Raw genomic sequence first — 18434 nt, forward strand, 5'->3', positions numbered from 1 at the left:
TTCTATGATATGATTAGTTAAATTAATAAAAAAATCAATAGATGCATAAATATAACAAGAACTATTAAGTAGAACAGTATTGAAATGGACTTCAATACTAAATATATGAGTGACCTAAACCTCCCACAATTAAAAGGAACAAGGTTTTTGTGTTCAGGCTGCCGGCCTGGCTGTCTGCTTTATATTATAGGATTACTCTTGCATAGAGAATCCTCCTCCACATATTCCAAAAAATAAAGAATGCCTAATAGTGTTTGTTGTGATAGTGCAGCCCTTCACGCACTGGAGGAGGTAATGGATATGAGAAATGGTTTTTAGAAGGTTCGCCCTATTCTTGATGCTGGAAAGTACAAGCCTGACAGAATGAACTTGCTGCCCTCTCAACTTTTCTTTATGTCTCTGATGGTTGGTTTGTTCTAGCCTGGATGTGATAATTGATTATCTCAGCTCTAACGAATTGATGTTTTTTTGCTGAATATGAAGACTCTGTAGGCCCTTTGTTATGTCACCCAGAACGATTTTGGAAGTAAATACTTGGTCATTTTACAACCAGAAAAAGATAGGATATGGAATCCTCAACCGAACAGGAAAGCACCAGACAACCATGGGTAAAAAGGACACCCATAATCAACAATAAAAATCAAAATCTGGATGATCTCCTTTTGGCCTAGGGTTTCACAATCTATCATGGTATCTTACCATGATAATATTTAAATATTCAACCATTTTCAAAAAAATTTAATTCTTTAAGTAGGAAAAACATAAAACACTCATTTACCAAGTAGTTAACTCCATGCCCCCAAAGTGTTGCTATAATTGGTGCAACAGGAAATCATAGCCGTATTGTGGCTCAAAACATCAGAATCAACCACAAATATGACTAATACAGTAATAGTGCAGTGACAAGAAGAGAAGCGTAGACAGAACAAGCAAGTAGATTGGCAGCAATGACTCAATTTTTAATTACCAAGTGAAAGCACGGAGACACTGCTGCAAGCATTGCATCAGAACAGTAACAATATACATCAGAGAGTTTCTCACCACCTAACCAATTTGAATCAGGTGGCATTGCAATTCTTGCAGCACAAGTCATATAATGCTGCACATTGCCCAGTTATCTAATTTGCAGCCTACAAAGTGTTAAATCAATTTTATTTTTGATTCAGGCAGACCAAGCTGCCGCTGAAATGCTTTTGCACTTGTTAGCAAGTTTGAAGCTCAGCTATGAATAAAATTTCCAGTATGGAGCAAAAACATGTTGCCTCACTACGAAAAACCACTACATTTACTCTTTGTGATCATTACATTCCATACACTGATAACATGTCGCCTCACTACAAAAAACCACTACATTTACTCTTTGTGATCATCACATTCCATACACTGATTAGGTCTATTTTTTCAGCCAGATTATACTTGCCCTTGGTAACCATATCAAAGTTCTGAGGTCTTGGAACAAAATTGAGCTGAGTCATCTCAACCAGAAAATTTACAGCTTCAAGATACCTGCCAGCCCGGCAATGTAAGCGTATAAGCATAATGTAAATAGGCTTGTTTGGAGGATGCCCTTTCTTCTTCATATCACTAAACAAATTATGTGCTTCTGCAAACTGCCCATTCTTACACAATGCCTTAATAATTGGAGCATAAAGGCCTGGAAATGGCTTGTGGACATCTTCCATTGAGCTGTGCAAAATCCTGAAAGCCTCAGCAATATTTCCAGTCCTAGATGTACCCCTTATCATGATCCTATCTGGACATAGCCCCACTTTCGCAGAAACGCTCATCAGATGAACACAAAGGTCTATTTCCCCAGAGCATTGGATAAAGATTCCAAAAATATATTAAAAGTCTGCAAATTTGGCACAAAACCATCATCTGTCATTTTTGTCACAAACTCCTTGTCCACATTCCCAGCTGTTAACATGCCATTAACTAAAAGATCACGGCTGCCTGCAGTAGGATTATGTCCCATGATACTCATTTCTTCTAGAACTCCTGTGCTTCCTGCAATTTGCCTTCACGACACCATGAATTCACTAAAATACTGTAAGTTTCAGTATCTGGCTTTGAACCCTTGCGGATCATTCTTCAAATTAAAGCATAGCCTCCCTGAAAATAGGGAAAAATTTAAAGAAACATAACTCCAATTTTTTTGTAAGAGTTTAATCTATATAAGCAGGAAAAAATTTAAAGAAAAACAATTTCCTACATAGAAATCAAAACAATCTTCACTGAAAATTGGAAAACAATTTTGGAATTAAATTGAGAAAATCATCAATTTTTGAATATTAATCACTAATAGTTTTCCCTGCATGAAAATTTTTCTTTGGTTTCATATTTTTTATATTTCTTTCATAAATTCAACAAATTTTCACATGAGGTTTCACTGAAAATTGGGGGTTCAGTAGAAAAAACCATGAATCTAATTTTTACCCTTATTGAAAGTTCCTCGGTACGAAAAATTTCGAATATAGTTCTTGACTTGTAAGGTTATATGTATTTTGTACAGGAAAAACGACAAACTGTTACTGTATATTGGAGATATGGTAAAATTGAGAAATTTAGTCAATTTTTGAATATTAACTGAACTAAATTTTTACTCCTGACAAAAAGTTGTAATTTTTTTCTATTTTCTTATGATTTATAGTCTTATACACAAAGTTGGTTACATTTTCTATAGAAATCAAGATGAATTCCCACCATCCAGTGGACATAACTGAGAGGGTAAAATGGTTAACAACGACCCAGGTTCAAATCCCCCTTGTAGCCACTAGGCTTGGGAGCTGGAAGAAAGTGCACGTTGTGTGCCCAGGGACCCGGCCCCTGTTTGTGCATTGGTAGTTGTGGGGGCTGACGGAAACCCCACATTTACTAATAAAAAAAGGATGAAATCCCACTATAAGTTGAGGATAAAAGCATGAAAACTTCCCAAGTATTAGCTAGTCAATCCTAAATCCAAATTCCTAAAAAAACCCCCCTGGTAGCAACTAGGCTTGGGAGCTGGAAGAAAGTGCACGTTGATGTACCCAGGGACCCGGCCCCTGTTTGTGCATTGGTAGTTGTGGGGCCTGACGGAAACCCCACATTTACTAATAAAAAAAGGATGAAATCCCACTATAAGTTGAGGATAAAAGCATGAAAACTTCCCAAGTATTAGCTAGTCAATCCTAAATCCAAAATTCCAAAAAAATCAGTTTACAAAAATCAAGACAAATGTGCACTGGGAATGAAGAGAGGGCTGAGCATGTAAAATAGCTGAGGTTTTCTAAAGCCAAAACAGGGAAGAAAGAATGACTGAAGACAAAGAGATGGAGGCTAGTTCTATTGCAAATGCTTGTGATACATTGCAGCTAGGAATTAATCTAACATCTTGATCCTGAGCAATCTCTTCAACACCTTTAAAAATGAGCCCATGGTCTTGCTTGTTTGAGAGGCAATTGATCACATATCTCAAACAGTCATTTGAAAAACTCTTATTTATAAACTAAATAGAGCATTAACATCCTGATACTGAGCAATCTCTTCAACACCTTTCAAAATGCGCCCATGGTCTTGCTTGTTTGAGAGGCAATTGATCGCATATCTCAGACAATCACTTGAAAAACTCTTATTTATAAACTAAATAGAGTGTGGCTACAGGAAAAGAAATTGAACACAAAAAAGAAAAAAATTGAGCAGTGAGGGGGTTTCAAAATTAAGACAGAAACCGGATAATACTTGATCGGGACATCTAATGTAATTGTTGTCATTTTATGACACCCTTGGTCTATCAGTGAGAACCGATCAGAGATATGTTCCATGGACCAGCGCTGCCCCAGTTGATCAAGGAGAAAAGCAATGGAATTATGAAGTGTGAAGTGTTGTCTGTCAGAAGGAAGTTCCTTAGTTTTCTTCCCTGGAACTCCAGAACCCCGAGGTTCCGAGGTTTTTTCCTTCCTTGGACTCTCCTGTTTCCTTCTTCGGAACTCCGGAACCCCGAGGTTCCAAGGTTCCTTTTCTTTGCCTTCTCTCGTTCTTTCTTCCTCGGAACTCCGGAACCCCGGAGTTCCTTCTCTTTGCTTCCTCTTTCTTCTTTTCCCGGAACTCCGGAACCCGAGTTTCCAAAGTTCCTCTCTTTCTTTCCCTTTCTCTTCTTCTCTCTGAAACTCCGGAACCCTGAGGTTCCGAGGTTCCTTCTTTTCTTCTCCCTTTCCCAAAACTCCGGAACCCCGAGGTTCGGAAGTTCCTTTCCCTTGCTTTCTTCGAAACCTCGGAACCCTCCTAGCCTTTCTTCCTTCCTTTCTCCGAAACTCCGAAACCCCGAGGTTCTGAAGTTCTCTTCCTTTGCTTCCCCTTCTCTCTGGAACATCAGAACCCCGAGGTTCCGAAGTTCCTTGCTGGTCTCTTTTCTCCTTTCCCGAAACCCCGAGGTTCCGAAGGTCTTCCCTTGTCTTCCTCACTTCGGGAGCCCGAGCTTCCAAAGTCCCCAGACTTCCTTCTGACTGGCGACACTTCCGGATGGTGTGATCAACACTCAAGGCTTTAAATGCTCCGACAGTTTTGGTGACTTATGCACTTTGTTTTGTGGAGCCACAAGGGTGCATTTAATGTTTTTGGCACGATCTCCATCAAGGGAGGTACGGGGCCATGCTTGGTGACTTGTGTCATGACTGCATACTCTGACTTTGGAAGGTCAGTCAATCCACCTTCTCAGGGTTGCCCTTTGTGGTATGGCTAGGTTGCTTGCATGTACAAGTCAAGTGCATGCACTTCCAGACTGACATGCAGGGGTCATGATCACCCTTGTAACCTCTTTTCTATATAAAGGTTGTTAAGCCTCATTGTAAAGGGTTCTCTCCCTGCTGGCTTGAGCTATTCCATGCTCTTCCACTTCTCTTGTATTTATCTTGCATTTGTGCAACTGTAAGTTTGACCATTGGCCTTATAATTAACTGAAATCACCATTCTTGCCTACCTTCAACTTATGCATGCTGTGTATGTTTCCTTACCTTCATCATGGGTGTATGTTTTTTGTGGCTCTTCTCTCCATATATATTGTGTTAACTTGTTTTCTGAGTGTGACTTGTGGAAATCCTTCTCCCCTCTTGGCATTCAACGAATTCTAACCTCCATACATGCATGGGGGTCACTCATACAACTGAAGTTTGTGCATCTCCTGGGTGTTTCAATTGATTCTTTGTGTCATTTCGGGTAGAGAGGGAAACAATCTCTTCTTGGTGCATCACCTCCTTTTGTTTTAAGCATTTCTCTCTTCCCTTTACCTCTGCACTTTGTTAGGATAGGCTTAGGAGTTAGTTTTGAAGTGTTGAGTTGGTTCAATACCTGCACCTGGATTGAGAAGGAAGTCGGCCTTCTCCGGAGATTCAACCCCCTTAAGCAAGATTCCACACTTCGGGGTTGTTTCCATGTTTCACAAGGTTGCTGAGTTGATAGCTCAGCAAGGGTGTGAGCTTTTGTGATAACAGTAATAAGAATGTTAATTATAGTCTATAGGAAAGTGGACATAAAGAAAAATTAAAAAGTAGGTGACAGCTGAAACAACTCCAAAGTGCATATAGAAATGAATTAAGTGGATAGCTGAAACAGATGAAAGATGTAAATTAAAAAGTAGACGGATTGCTTTGAAGTTTAAACACTAAATGCCATCGTTATGATTAAATGCTTCTCTTATTTAAATAGACACTCGTAAATAGAATCATAGCAGGTATCATGTCCTAAGGATCAAGCCTTTGGGATGTTTCTGTATGTCTTCAAATTTCAAATTGCTAAAGCCTTTGATATGTTTCCTCGTGTAGATCAAACACAATACTATTAGTTTTGCCCTAACCTCATATTAATCATGACAAATTGTGGTGATTGCTGCATTTTCAGAAAGAGCATGAAATGATAAATCCCTTTTGCTATCCATTCTGGCACTCTTGTTGGAGCTGTCTTTGCTGCAGAAACTTGTTTCTCTGCTGCCAAATGCTGATCCTTTTTCTGAAACATTTTTGTTCCAATTTCTGATATTCCAGATATCTGCTAAACATTCATTTAAGGTTTGCTACAACCAGCATTCACATCAGTATGGCTTTATATCAGATTTCTTATTACTGACAAAGCCCTTCCTGACCTCAGATTTTTTATTTTTTAAAATCAGCATTCATCTGTTGCACATTGAGGTTTTGGCTGTTTTTTCTCATTTTGGGTATTGCTTCCAACTTCCTGTGCTTAGCACAGTTATCATGAATTTGATAACTCAGATTGCTTCTCATCAAATCTTTGATTGCAGATTTTGATGTTACATTGCTAATTCCTTTTTTGGTTTCAAGTTTTCATTTGGCTTGTATCCTTTTGTTTCTACTCGATGAATAATTCAATGAATCCACAAACATTATCCAGAACTGAAATTTGATCCATTTTCTCACAGGGGAGCACCAGACTAATCCAATAACAACATAAATTTCAATTTTAACTTATCCAACAAAAGATGAAGAGATTTCAATTAACATTTAAACATCACACAAACTATTCAACAAGTGCACAATGACTCCACCTGACAACTTGGATCTGTCCACACCAACCAAAGAAAGTATGAAGTTCAGAGATTTGATGGAAAAGTAAATTTCATCATACTTAACAATGAAAACAACACCTGCACACAAGTCTCAAGAAGCAAAACTGAATTCAACCAAAATAGCAATCACATTTCACCAACATAAATTTCAATTTTAACTTATCCAACAAAAGATGAAGAGGTTTCAATTAAACTTTAAACATCACACAAACTATTCAACAAGTGCACAATGACTCCACCTGGCAACTTGGATCTGTCCACACCAACCAAAGAAAGTATGAAGTTCAGAGATTTGATGGAAAAGTAAATTTCATCATACTTAACAATGAAAACAACACCCGCACACAAGTCTCAAAAAGCAAAAATGAATTCAACCATAGCAATCACATTTCACCAACATAAATTTCAATTTTAACTTATCCAACAAAAGATGAAGAGGTTTCAATTAAACTTTAAACATCACACAAACTATTCAACTAGTGCACAATGACTCCACCTGGCAACTTGGATCTGTCCACACCAACCAAAGAAAGTATGAAGTTCAGAGATTTGATGGAAAAGTAAATTTCATCATACTTAACAATGAAAACAACACCTGCACACAAGTCTCAAGAAGCAAAAATGAATTCAACCAAAATAGCAATCACATTTCACCATAGAACACCATGAATAAGGCTATAGAAATGGTTATTGGCTGGTTAAAGACATAAAACAGAGGAAATTCGTTTGTTCCTTATGCTTTAAAAGAGTCAAATTCAATCTGAAGAAGTATTCATGAATTTGCAAATAAAACCTTGATTTTTTCTGTTAAAAAAAATACATGAAAGACAGCCCAATTGTAATCATCCACAAAAATAAATACGATGGATGAATAACCTATGGTACTAATTAATGGACATATTTTCCTATATTCGATTAACACCTGGTCACAACTCTCAAGAAGCAAAAATGAATTCGACAAAGCTGGCAACATCATGAATAAGGCTATAGTAATGGCTATTGGCTAATTGAAGACATAAAACAGATAATAATGATCTGATTTTATATATTAACAGGACCAAATTCAATATCAAAAAAGAGGATTCATATATTTGCAAGTAAAACCTCTTCTCTTTTCTGTTTAAAGGATATAAAACACATTATATATGAAAAGAACCAAATTCAATCCAAAGAAACAAGATTCAAGAATTTGCAAATAAACCTCAACGTTTCTATTAAAAAAAAAACATTCAATCTGAAAGAACAAGAACAAGATTCATGGATTTGCAAGTAAACCTTGAGTTTTTCTGTTTAAAAAAGACATACAACACATACGGATTTGAGACTGGTTTACTTTGGATAACATTTGGCAACAACCAAGCAAAGAAACTATCAAGCGTGAATCTGCAAGATTCAAGAATTTGCAAATAAGCCTCAATTTTTCTATTTAAAGAAGACATGTCACACAATCTGAAGGAACAAGATTCATGTATTACAAGCGATTTTCTGTTTAAAAAAGACATACAAGACATATGGTTCTTAGACTGATTACTTATGGACATACGGATCTGAGATTTATGGGTCCATTTATCATAATTTTGGATAACAATTGGCACCAACTAACCAAAGAAACTATCAAGCATGAAGTATGAGTATGGGAAGAGAATATAAGGCCATCGTAGGTTCTTAAACATTTGTGCTCTGGTTTAAAAAAGACATACAAGACTTGATTACATACATATCTTTGTTTATTATATTTTTAGTTAAACCTTGGAAAACATTTGGCACTAACCGAAGAAACCATCCACCATAAGGCATCATCAATTATAAAATAAGATCATCTCTCAAAGCCAGCCTATGCTCTTGTCAGTTCAAAGCATGATACAGAATCTGAAAAAAAAATGATTCCAATCATATAACATTATGTGAAGACCAAAAACAGGATCAGAAATTCCCAAACTGTTGTCCGTATAAGGAAAATCTAAATAGTATTTCATGAGTATAAGCGGTAGAATTTTAAAATATACTGTCACATATCTATGCAGTAGCATAAATATGATTGTCATATATCAGTTGATGCAGTAGCATAAATGTAATCATATTACTGCCACAGATCTATCCAGTAGCATAGGTATGATTGTAAAGCAGAGCGGAGGGCACGCAGGCATAGTGGCATTGCAAGCTCTGGGGTTTTGAAGGCATGCAGACAGAGAGATTTGTGAAGAGAATGTGTCAAACAGTCAATCATTTCGGTTCGACTTCTTTTCTGGCTTTTGCCTTGGGAACTTTGAAAGTTTGCCATTCCTTTTGTAATCCCTTATCTGCAGACACCAGTAAATCTGAAAACTGAATAAATAGAGTTTGGTGAATACAACTAAGATATTCTTTTTCTTCTATTACTGGCATCACGCGATCTGTCTTGTTATTCACCGACCTCCAGAGGGCACACAGAGCAGCAGAGGGCATGCAGAGCAGAGCGGAGGGCACGCAGAGCATAATAGCGGAGGGCATGCAGAGCAGAGCAGAGGGCACACAGGCATAGCGGCATCGCAAGCTCTGGGGTTTTGAAGGCACACAGACAGAGATTTGTGAAGAGAAGCAGACAGGGTACGACTATCTCTAGGTGATTTCCAACGTGGAGGGGGGTAGTGGGGCCAAGGCCGACAGCATCCACACCATTCTACAGGAATCGAGAGCTGTCAAGGTAGCAGGAGATTTTGTCTGTTCTATAAACACATCCCAGAAATAAATAATGGCAAGTCTTCAACGGCAACAATTGGTGCCCTATCAGAATTACCAAAGACAACAAAAATGGTCATCACCAAAAGATTATATACATCTCAGCAGATACAAACCCCCTTTCAGAAGGCTTCATCGCCCTTTTTTACAATCTCGCAGCAGTAACCCCTTCCAGGAATCTTGGATATTGCCTAACCTGCGACTCGAAAAGAATACAGTGAAGAGGAAGGGTTTGTAGCGCTCTCAAGCATGGTGGATTGGAAAAGAGGAGATGAAGGAATTTACCAGGGGTCAACCAAAAATACAGAGCAAACCTGTCTATTCTGTGGCTACGGGTGCAAATCTTATTCCCATTGGTCGAACTTTGATAGGTGGGAATCATATACCTACGAAGGGAGTCTGGAAAGCTCAAATCCCTTCAGGTTGGACAAAGACTTGGGTACAGAAAATAAAGCTAAGAACCAGCAGAGCTCAAAAGGGCAAGACTGGGTGGGCTCTCCGACAAATAAGGGTAATGAGAATCTGGTGACCAGAAGGAAGATTTGGGCACCGAAAAGACACCAACTTCCACAGAGAGACAACCCAAACTTGAAGGAAGGAACAAACCCTCTGTGCATCAATGAAGGGAATCTCAGAAAGTTTCACTCAAGAAGTGGTGGAAGAAGTTTGGGTAGCAAACTTTTTGTTATCCCATCAAATATCACTGCACCAACATTGTCCAAAATGAAAGACAAAGCTCTAATAGTTAAGTGGTGCGGTTCTGGCTGTTCAAGGAAAGAAATAGAAGAATGGCTGATGAAGGAATACTCAGGTATGATTAATATTAGGAATCTCCAGAATGATTTCCTTCTTATTGAATGCATTAACAATACTCTCAAGTTTAAACTTCTATATGGGAAACCCATTTTTTTCAAGGGAGCCAGCTTCTTTAGAACAAACTGGATCCCCCACTTTGACTCTCAAAAAATACAAATAAACAAATCCCAAGTTTGGTTTAGTCTAGAAGTCTTCTGGCTGAATACTGGAGCACAGAGGCTTTAACACTAATAGGGGATACTCTGGGCACACTATTAGGCATTGAAGAAGATTTTCTGAATGGCAAATGTGGGGACACGGCTAATATTTTAGTAGAAGTTGATTTGGATATGGGGTTTTACAATAAGTTGGAGATAGTTTCAAGCTCAGGGAAATGGATTCAAAAAATTAAAATTAAAAACAAAGAAGCCTCCATTCAAATTTCTACAAAGAGAACAAATGAAACCAGGGTGTTCCAAGGTTTGGGAGAACTCCTTTCCAGACCTGATTTCCTTTGAAGAACAGTCCCCAAATGATATCATGAATCCCAAGATAATGGGGACAAAAGATAAAGCTCAACAGGCAGATGAAGGAACTCAACAGGCAAATGAAGGATCTCAATCTATCCTTAGAATGGAGGAAAATGGAAGGCTTCCTACCGAACAATGTATTCATAACATAGACAAGACTAATCAAGGCCCCCGTAAGAAGGTTAAAGCTAACAAAAAGCCTTCTCAGCCAGTTAAAAGGAAAAAGGGCATAAAAATCTCAAGGAAAAGCAATAAAAGATCAAAAACTGAGAAGATTAGTATGTCAGAAGAGCTCAAGTTAATTGAATTGTTGGAGAAGACAGATGTTCTAAGAGAGGACATAGTTCAAGAACTACAGATAGCCTTAAGTGGAGACCCTCACCAAACATCCGTCATAAATCATGATAATGTCATTGTACATCAGTTGGTCAATGAAAGAACCCAAGAAGATCAGTGGATTGAAGGAAAAGCCCAAGATGATGATGCTCTGCATGAGAGTAATCAAATGAATCAAGACGATAGTAAAGGAAATAGTTTGTTGCAGATTGAGGCCATAAACAACATTTTGGGCATTTCAAATGGATGTCCAGAGGAAAATGACACCTTTCCTCATGGAAATTTGCATTTTAATGAGGTGGAATCAGCCTTTGGGGGAGAAGTAGGAGAAGAAGACAATCAAGACATGAACACTACACTGGCAGTTTTGTTTTCAGAAGCAAAGGAACACAAAAGAATGGGGTTGAAACAAAGAGAGGCCTTGAAGGAGAAACCAGATTTTGGTAAGGATCCTTGCAGAAAAGGAAGGAAATCCTTCAATGAAAAAAGATTACAGGATGGCAAGGCTTAGGTCAGTTAAAAATCACCCAAATTTTAAGAGTAGGGAAGGGAATTACCCTTCCTGAAAAGCCATGAGGATAATATCTTGAAATGTTAGGGGCCTATGTGCCTCTAACAAGAGACGTTTGGTCAAAAGAAGACTCTCTTTGGCCAGAGCAGAGGTAATATTTTTACAAGAAACAAAAGCGGGGATGTAAGAGAAATGGAGTTTTTTATATCTACATTAGGGAGTGAATTTTCAGTTCAGGCCATACAAGCAGTAGGTGCTTCAGGACGTTTGGCTACTATCTGGTATAAGAAACATACAACCTTCGAAGTTTTGAGACAAGGGAATAACTGGCTGGGAGGCAAAATCAGATGCATTAGTCAAAATCTCTCATTCATTGCAATAAATGTCTATGGGCCTATCTCTAACACAAGTAAAAAAAAAAATTGGTTAGAACTTGACATCTTTCCCATCAGACTTTACAATAATAGGAGGAGATTTTAATGCTATCCTCTCTAAAGATGATAAAATGGGAGGTTTGGAAAGACTGGGTCCATCCCAAAGGGACTTTAACCAGTGGGTTAATAGAAATAAACTTTTGGAAGTAGCCTCTGGAGATAATGTATTTACCTGGAACAATAGGAGGAAAGGATTAAGTTATATTGCGGAAAAACTTGACAGGTTCTTTGTTGTAGGAGATTTGGCAGTCTTTCCTTTCACTTTAGATTGCAAAGTACTTCCCTGTTCTGGTTCTGATCACTTTCCAATCCAACTTTCGATGGGAGGAGACAATAGACTGCTAAGATCAGCCTTCAAATTTGAGAACATTTGGCTAAAAGATGAAAACTTCATGAAGTTGGTAGATACATGGTGGAAGGAAGAATAATTTCAAGGATCTAAACTTTTTGGCTTTGCATCCAAACTGAAACACCTTAAGAACAGAATTTTGGAATGGAACCACCTCCATTTTAACAACATTTTTCAAGCCAAAAGCAGAATTGAGGAAGATCTTTATCATCTAAATGAGAAAATTATTAAAGATGGTACGACATTAACTGAGTTTACCTGAGAAAAGGAATTAATGGCAGAATATGAAGACATTATCCAAAGAAGAAATATTTTGGAGGCAGAAATCCAGAGAGGTTTGGTTGCAAGATGAAGATAAAAACACAAAATTCTTCCACAACACAACAAAGGTCAGAAGAGCTTTGAATAGAATTTCTTATTTAGAAAATCCCAGTGGCCACTTGATTTAGGATCCAAAAGACATAGCTAAACATATAGTAGACTTCTATTCGAATCTTTTCAATAATTGGGAAGGCTCGGACTTGGTTAATCAAAAAGTCATGGAGGGTTATATTCCAAAACTGATACAAGAAGAGTAGAATAGAATGTTGAACAGTAGGTTGTCTATGCAAGAGGTTAAAGAGGCCCTTTTTCAGTTGTCACCGGACAAGGCTTGAATAGTAGGTTGTCTATGCAAGAGGTTAAAGAAGCCCCTTTCAGTTGTCACCGAACAAGGCTCCTGGACCAGATGGTTTTCCAGTAGGTTTCTATCAAAAATTCTGGGATGTTATGGGTGCTGAACTTGCTAAGGCAATTGAGGCTGCCACAAACTCAGGTAAATTTCTTAAGGAAGTCAATAACACCTTTAGTGCTTTGATTCCTGTTGTCATTTTATGACACCCTTGATCCATCAGTGAGAACCGATCAGAGATATGTTCCATGGACCAGCGCTGCCCCAATTTGATCCAAGAGAAGCAGAAGAATCATGAAGTGTGAAGTGTTGCCTTGTCCGAAGGAAGTCCTCCCTTGGTCTTTTCTTTCTTCCCCGGAACCCCAAGGTTCCGAGGTTCTTTCCCTTTGCCTTTTCTTGTTCTCCTTCTCCGGAACTCCAGAACCCTGAGGTTCCAAAGTTCCTTCTCTTTGCCTTCTCTCGCTTTTCCTTCTTCGGAACACCGGAACCCCGAGGTTCCGAAGTTCCTTCCCTTTGCTACCTCTCCTTTCTTTTCTCGGAACTTCGGAACCCCGAGTTTCCAAAGTTCCTCTCTTTCTTTCCCTTTCTCTTCTTCTCTTCGGAACTCTGGAACCCCGAGGTTCCTAAGTTCCTTTGCTCAGTTCTGCCTTTTCCTTGCCTCCTTCTAGTTTCCCTGGAACCCCGAGGTTCTGAAGTTCCTTTCCCTTGCTTTCTCTGGAACCCCGGAACCTCGAGGTTCCAGAGTTCCCTCCTAGCCTTTCTTCCTTCCTTTCTCCGGAAACCCGAGGTTCCGAAGTTCTCTTCTTTTGCTTCCCTTTCTTCTCTCTGGAACTTCAGAACCCCGAGTTTCCGAAGTTCCTTCCCTCCTTGCCTTTTCTCTCTGATTCCTCCGGAACTCCAGAACCCCAAAGTTCCAAAGTTCCCTGCTACGTCTCTTTCCTCTTCCTTGAAACTCCAAAACCCCAAGGTTCCGAAGTTCCTTCCTAGTCTTCCCAACTTCGGTGACCCAGGTCTCCAAAGTTCCCCCAACTTCGATGACCCAGATCTCCAACGTTTTCCAAACTTCTTTCCAACTGACGACACTTCCGGATGGCGTGATCAATACTCAAGGCTTTAAATGCTCCGACAGTTTTGGTGACTTATGCACTTTCTTTTGTGGAGCCACAGTGGTGCATTTAATGTTTTTGGTAGGATTTCCATCAAGGGAGGTACGGGGCCATGCTTATTGCAATTACTTATGTCATGTCTGCATACTCTGACTTTGGAAGGTCAGTCAATTCACTCTTCTCAGGGTTGCCTTTTGTGGGTATGGCTAGGTTGCTTGCATGTACAGAAGTCAAGTGCATGCACTCCCAAACTAACATGCAGGGGTCATGATCACTCTTGTAACCATTTTTCTATATAAAGGTTGTTAAGCCTCATTGTAAAGGGTTCTCTCCCTGCTGCCTTGAGCTTTCCTATGCTCTTTCTCTTCTCTTAAAGATTTGTAATTTTTTTTGCATTTCTGCAACTGTAAGTTTGGCCTTTGAATGAATTGAAATTACATTCTTGCCTTCCTTCAACTTATGCATGTTGTGTATGTTTCCTTACCTTCATCATGGGTGTATGTTTTGCGGCTCTTCTCTCCATATATGATGTGTTAACTTGTTTTCAGAGTGTGATTTGTGGAAATCCTTCTCCCCTCTTGACACTTAGCAAATTCTAACCTCCATACATGCGTTTGGGTCACTCATGCAACTGAAGTTTGTGGATCTCTTGGGTATTTCAGTTGATTCTTTGTGCCATTTTGAGTGGGGAGAGGAACAATCTCTTATCTTGGTGCATCACCTCCTTTCATTTTAAGCATTTCTCTCTTCCCTTTTCCTCTGCATTTTTTTAGGATAGGCTTAGGAGTTAGTTTTGAAGTGTTGAGTTGGTTCAACACATGCACTTGGATTGAGAAGGAAGTCGGCCTTCTCCAGAGATTCAACCCCTTGTGCAAGGTCCCACACTTCGGGGTTGTTTCCATGTTTCACAAGGTTGCTGAGTTGATAGCTCAGCAAGGGTGTGAGTTTTTGTGATAACAATTCCCAAGAAGGAGAAGGCTATCAGGATAGAGGATTTCAAATCAATCTCTCTATGTAATACTTTGTATAAGATCATATCAAAGATAATGGCGAATAGATTAAAGGTCCTCCTCAAAGATATTATTTTGGAGGAACAAACAGGGCAAACAGGGTTTGTTCCTAATAGGTCAATTGTGGATGGAGTGACAATAGCACAAGAGACTATACATACTCTACAAAACACTAAAACTTCGAGGATGTTGATAAAATTGGATATATCAAAGGCTTACGAAAAAGTGAATTGGAGATTTCTATGTAGAGTTCTACAGGTCTTTGGTTTCAACAAACAATGGATAAATTGGACCTATGAATGCATTTCTACACCCAAGTTCTCAGTGTTAATCAATGGTTCCCCTGAAGGTTATTTCTCCATTTCTAGGGGGATCAAACAAGGGGATCCTATCTCCCCTTCCTTTTTATCATCACGGTTGAGGCTTTAGGAAGGGCAATCAAGTTTAAGCATGAGCATCATCAGATTTTTGGTAATAAAGTAGCTAGAGGCATGGTGGTCACTCATCAACAGTTTGCAAATGACACTCTCTTATTGGGTTCGGCAACTCTAAAGGAAGCTAAAGAGTTCATGGCAATTCTAGACCACTAACAAAAATCCTCTAGGTAGGAAGTAAACAAAGGCAAATCAGAGATCTTTTTCTTTAACATTCCAAAAGAGAAAGAATTTAAAATACAAAAACTCCTTAACTTTAAAAGAGGGAACCCTCCCCTGCAATATTTTGGGACTTCCATTAGATATTGGAACCAGAAATACAAGACTATGGGATCCTCTAAGAGATAAAATAAATAGAAGATTGGAATCTTGGAAGGGAAATGGCTATCTTGGGCCGAGAGATTGGTAATGTTGAAGGCTGTCATTTCCTCCTTACCAATCTACACTCTTTCATATCTTCTTCTATCTGCTGGAATGAACAAATTCATTATTCAAAGGATGAGGCAATTCTTTTGGTAGGGGACAACAGAAAGTCACAAAATTGCATTAGTGGCTTGGGACAAAATTTGTAAACCAAAAGAGGCTGGAGGAGTTGGCCTAAGAAATCAAATAGACCAAAATCTAGCTCTAGGTGCCAAACTAGTTTGGAGAATGATCAAAGATCCAAGCTTAAAATGGGTGAAGATTCTCCAAAACAAATATCTAAACGAAGACAATGCATTGGATATAATAAAGGTTAAAAACCCCCCTAAAGGTTCAAGAGTTTGGAATTTCATACTAAAATGTAGATCCATTATATCAAACAGGGTGTCATGGAACATCTATGGTGGGAAAGAAAGCTTGTTTTGGGAAGATTCCTGGGGGATATCCATGCCTCGATAAAGAAACATCTCTGGCCCAAACAAAGGAGTTCCTTAAACAGAATTGGGGAGTTAGAGTAAGAGATTATGTTACTTTCAAAAATGATGATCCTGCATTAGGATTGGAATGGAAAGATTTTTCTTCACTGCCAATACCTAGGAATGACTCTAATCAACTTAGATCTCCTTTACAACAAAGACAAATAACTTTTAGGGCAGGAGAGGACAAAATCATATGGACTGGAGCTAAAGATGGAGCTTACAATACTAAGGATGGTTATAAGATGATCAGGAAACATGAGGTTTCTTCAGCCCAAAGCATTCCCCAAAGGCTGGGGAAAGATATGGTTCCTAAAGCAAGGGTTTTTGCTTGGTTGGCAATTCAAAAAATGTTACTTACAGCGAAAAAAATTCAAAAATAGGCTTTGAAGGTCCATCTAGATGTTGCTTGTGTTAAAGACAACAAGAATCAGTGGATCATATCCTTTTAAATTGCCCCTTTGCCTTTGCTTGTTGGAGATGGCTTTGTGCTACATTAGGCTGGATAACAACATTACCGAATGACATAAGATGCCTCTTTCAATCCTGGCCAATAAGACCCAATGATGGTCTGCTAAGTATGATTTGGGAAATTTGTCCTTCTTTGCTGCTATGGAAATTGTGAAAGGAGAGAAATAGCAGAATTTTTGAAGAAAAAGAAATGTCCTTTTTAGGTTTCCTGAACAAGGTAGAAGCTCTCATCATTGAGACCACAAACAATAGATTGTATAAGCTTGGACAGTCAAACAAAACTTTCACAAACTGGGATGGTAAAATGAGATTCAATTGGCATGGGCTGAAGATACCTCCTACAGCAGCAAGTAATGGTAAGAAATCAGACTCCTTAAGAAATCAAGCTGTTTGGACCAATCCCAAGGAAGGATGGGTTAAACTAAATTTTGATGGAGCTTCCAGAGGCAATCCAGGTCCTTCTAGGGCAGGAATAATTGTCCGAAACAGTATAGGCACAGTAATTGGTAAAGCCTCTATTCCCCTCCCCCAAGATACTAATAATTTGGCAGAGTTTAATGCACTTTTAAATGGTATTCTCCTTTGCATTGAAATAAAATGCCCCAAAGTTGAAATTGATGGTGATTCCTCAATTATAATAGATGCAGTAAGGAAAGGGCATACTCCCAACTGGAGATTGGGTGCCTTACTTGATAGGACTTTGGCACTTCTAAAACATTTGGAAGATTTTACCTTGATCCATATATATAAGCAGGCAAACAATGAGGCAGACCTCTTAGCTAACAAAGCGGCAGATGGGATTAAAGAATGGTGGACAGGGTACTAGATTTGAGATGGATTGTATTCTTCAGATGGTTGAAGCAATAGCTCATGGCAGTCAAGAGAGGGTTGAGTATTTCATGGCAGCTCAAAGAACTGGGAGCGAGTTAGAAACAAAGGACAATACAAAGGACGCCATAGAGGAACCCATTCATTCAGCTCAGAAAATGAAAAGATTAATGAAGTACTATGATTTTTGCATGCTGAAAAGTATAAAAGCCTAGGATCTTCTTTTGTACTATGTTTAAATCGGCTTGAATTTTCAGAAACATTACTGGGTTAGTAGAAATTGCTGTGTTATTTTGAAACTTGTGAGCAGCATATAAGGGAATCCCCTTGTGGGCAATTATATAGAATAGGCTCACATTTTTTCAAACAAGACTTATACTTTTTCAAAGGCCTCATAAGTAGGCCATTTCTGCAAAATTGGTCTTTAGTTGGTTGTTTATGTATTACCCTTTGTTTAAATTAATACATTTTATGGCTCTTGTCATATATATCAATCGATGCAGTAGCATATGTAATCATATGCCCTAATTGCCTATCGATTATGAGTTACAAGCATACAACAAAAACATTTGGAAAACACTATATTGTTTGTTTAAACCTTGGAACTCATTTGGCACTAACAATAGAAACCATCCAGCATGAAGCATCATCAATTATAAAATACGATCATCCCTTAAAGCCAGCCTATGCTCTTGTCAGTACAAAGCATGTAATAGAATCAGAAAAAATTTGATTCGAAAACATTATGTGAAGCAGGAACAGAAATTCCCAAACTATTGTGTCC

At 38.6% G+C, this 18434-nt stretch overlaps 1 pseudogene; it reads right to left on the reverse strand.

Moving 5' to 3' along the window:
• Positions 1-946: 946 nt before the first annotated feature.
• LOC131077711 (pentatricopeptide repeat-containing protein At5g18390, mitochondrial-like) lies at positions 947-9086 on the reverse strand (annotated as a pseudogene).
• Between the last annotated feature and the right edge of the window lie 9348 nt (positions 9087-18434).

This window comes from Cryptomeria japonica, chromosome 5, assembly GCF_030272615.1.
Source record: "Cryptomeria japonica chromosome 5, Sugi_1.0, whole genome shotgun sequence".
Taxonomy (NCBI): domain Eukaryota; kingdom Viridiplantae; phylum Streptophyta; class Pinopsida; order Cupressales; family Cupressaceae; genus Cryptomeria; species Cryptomeria japonica.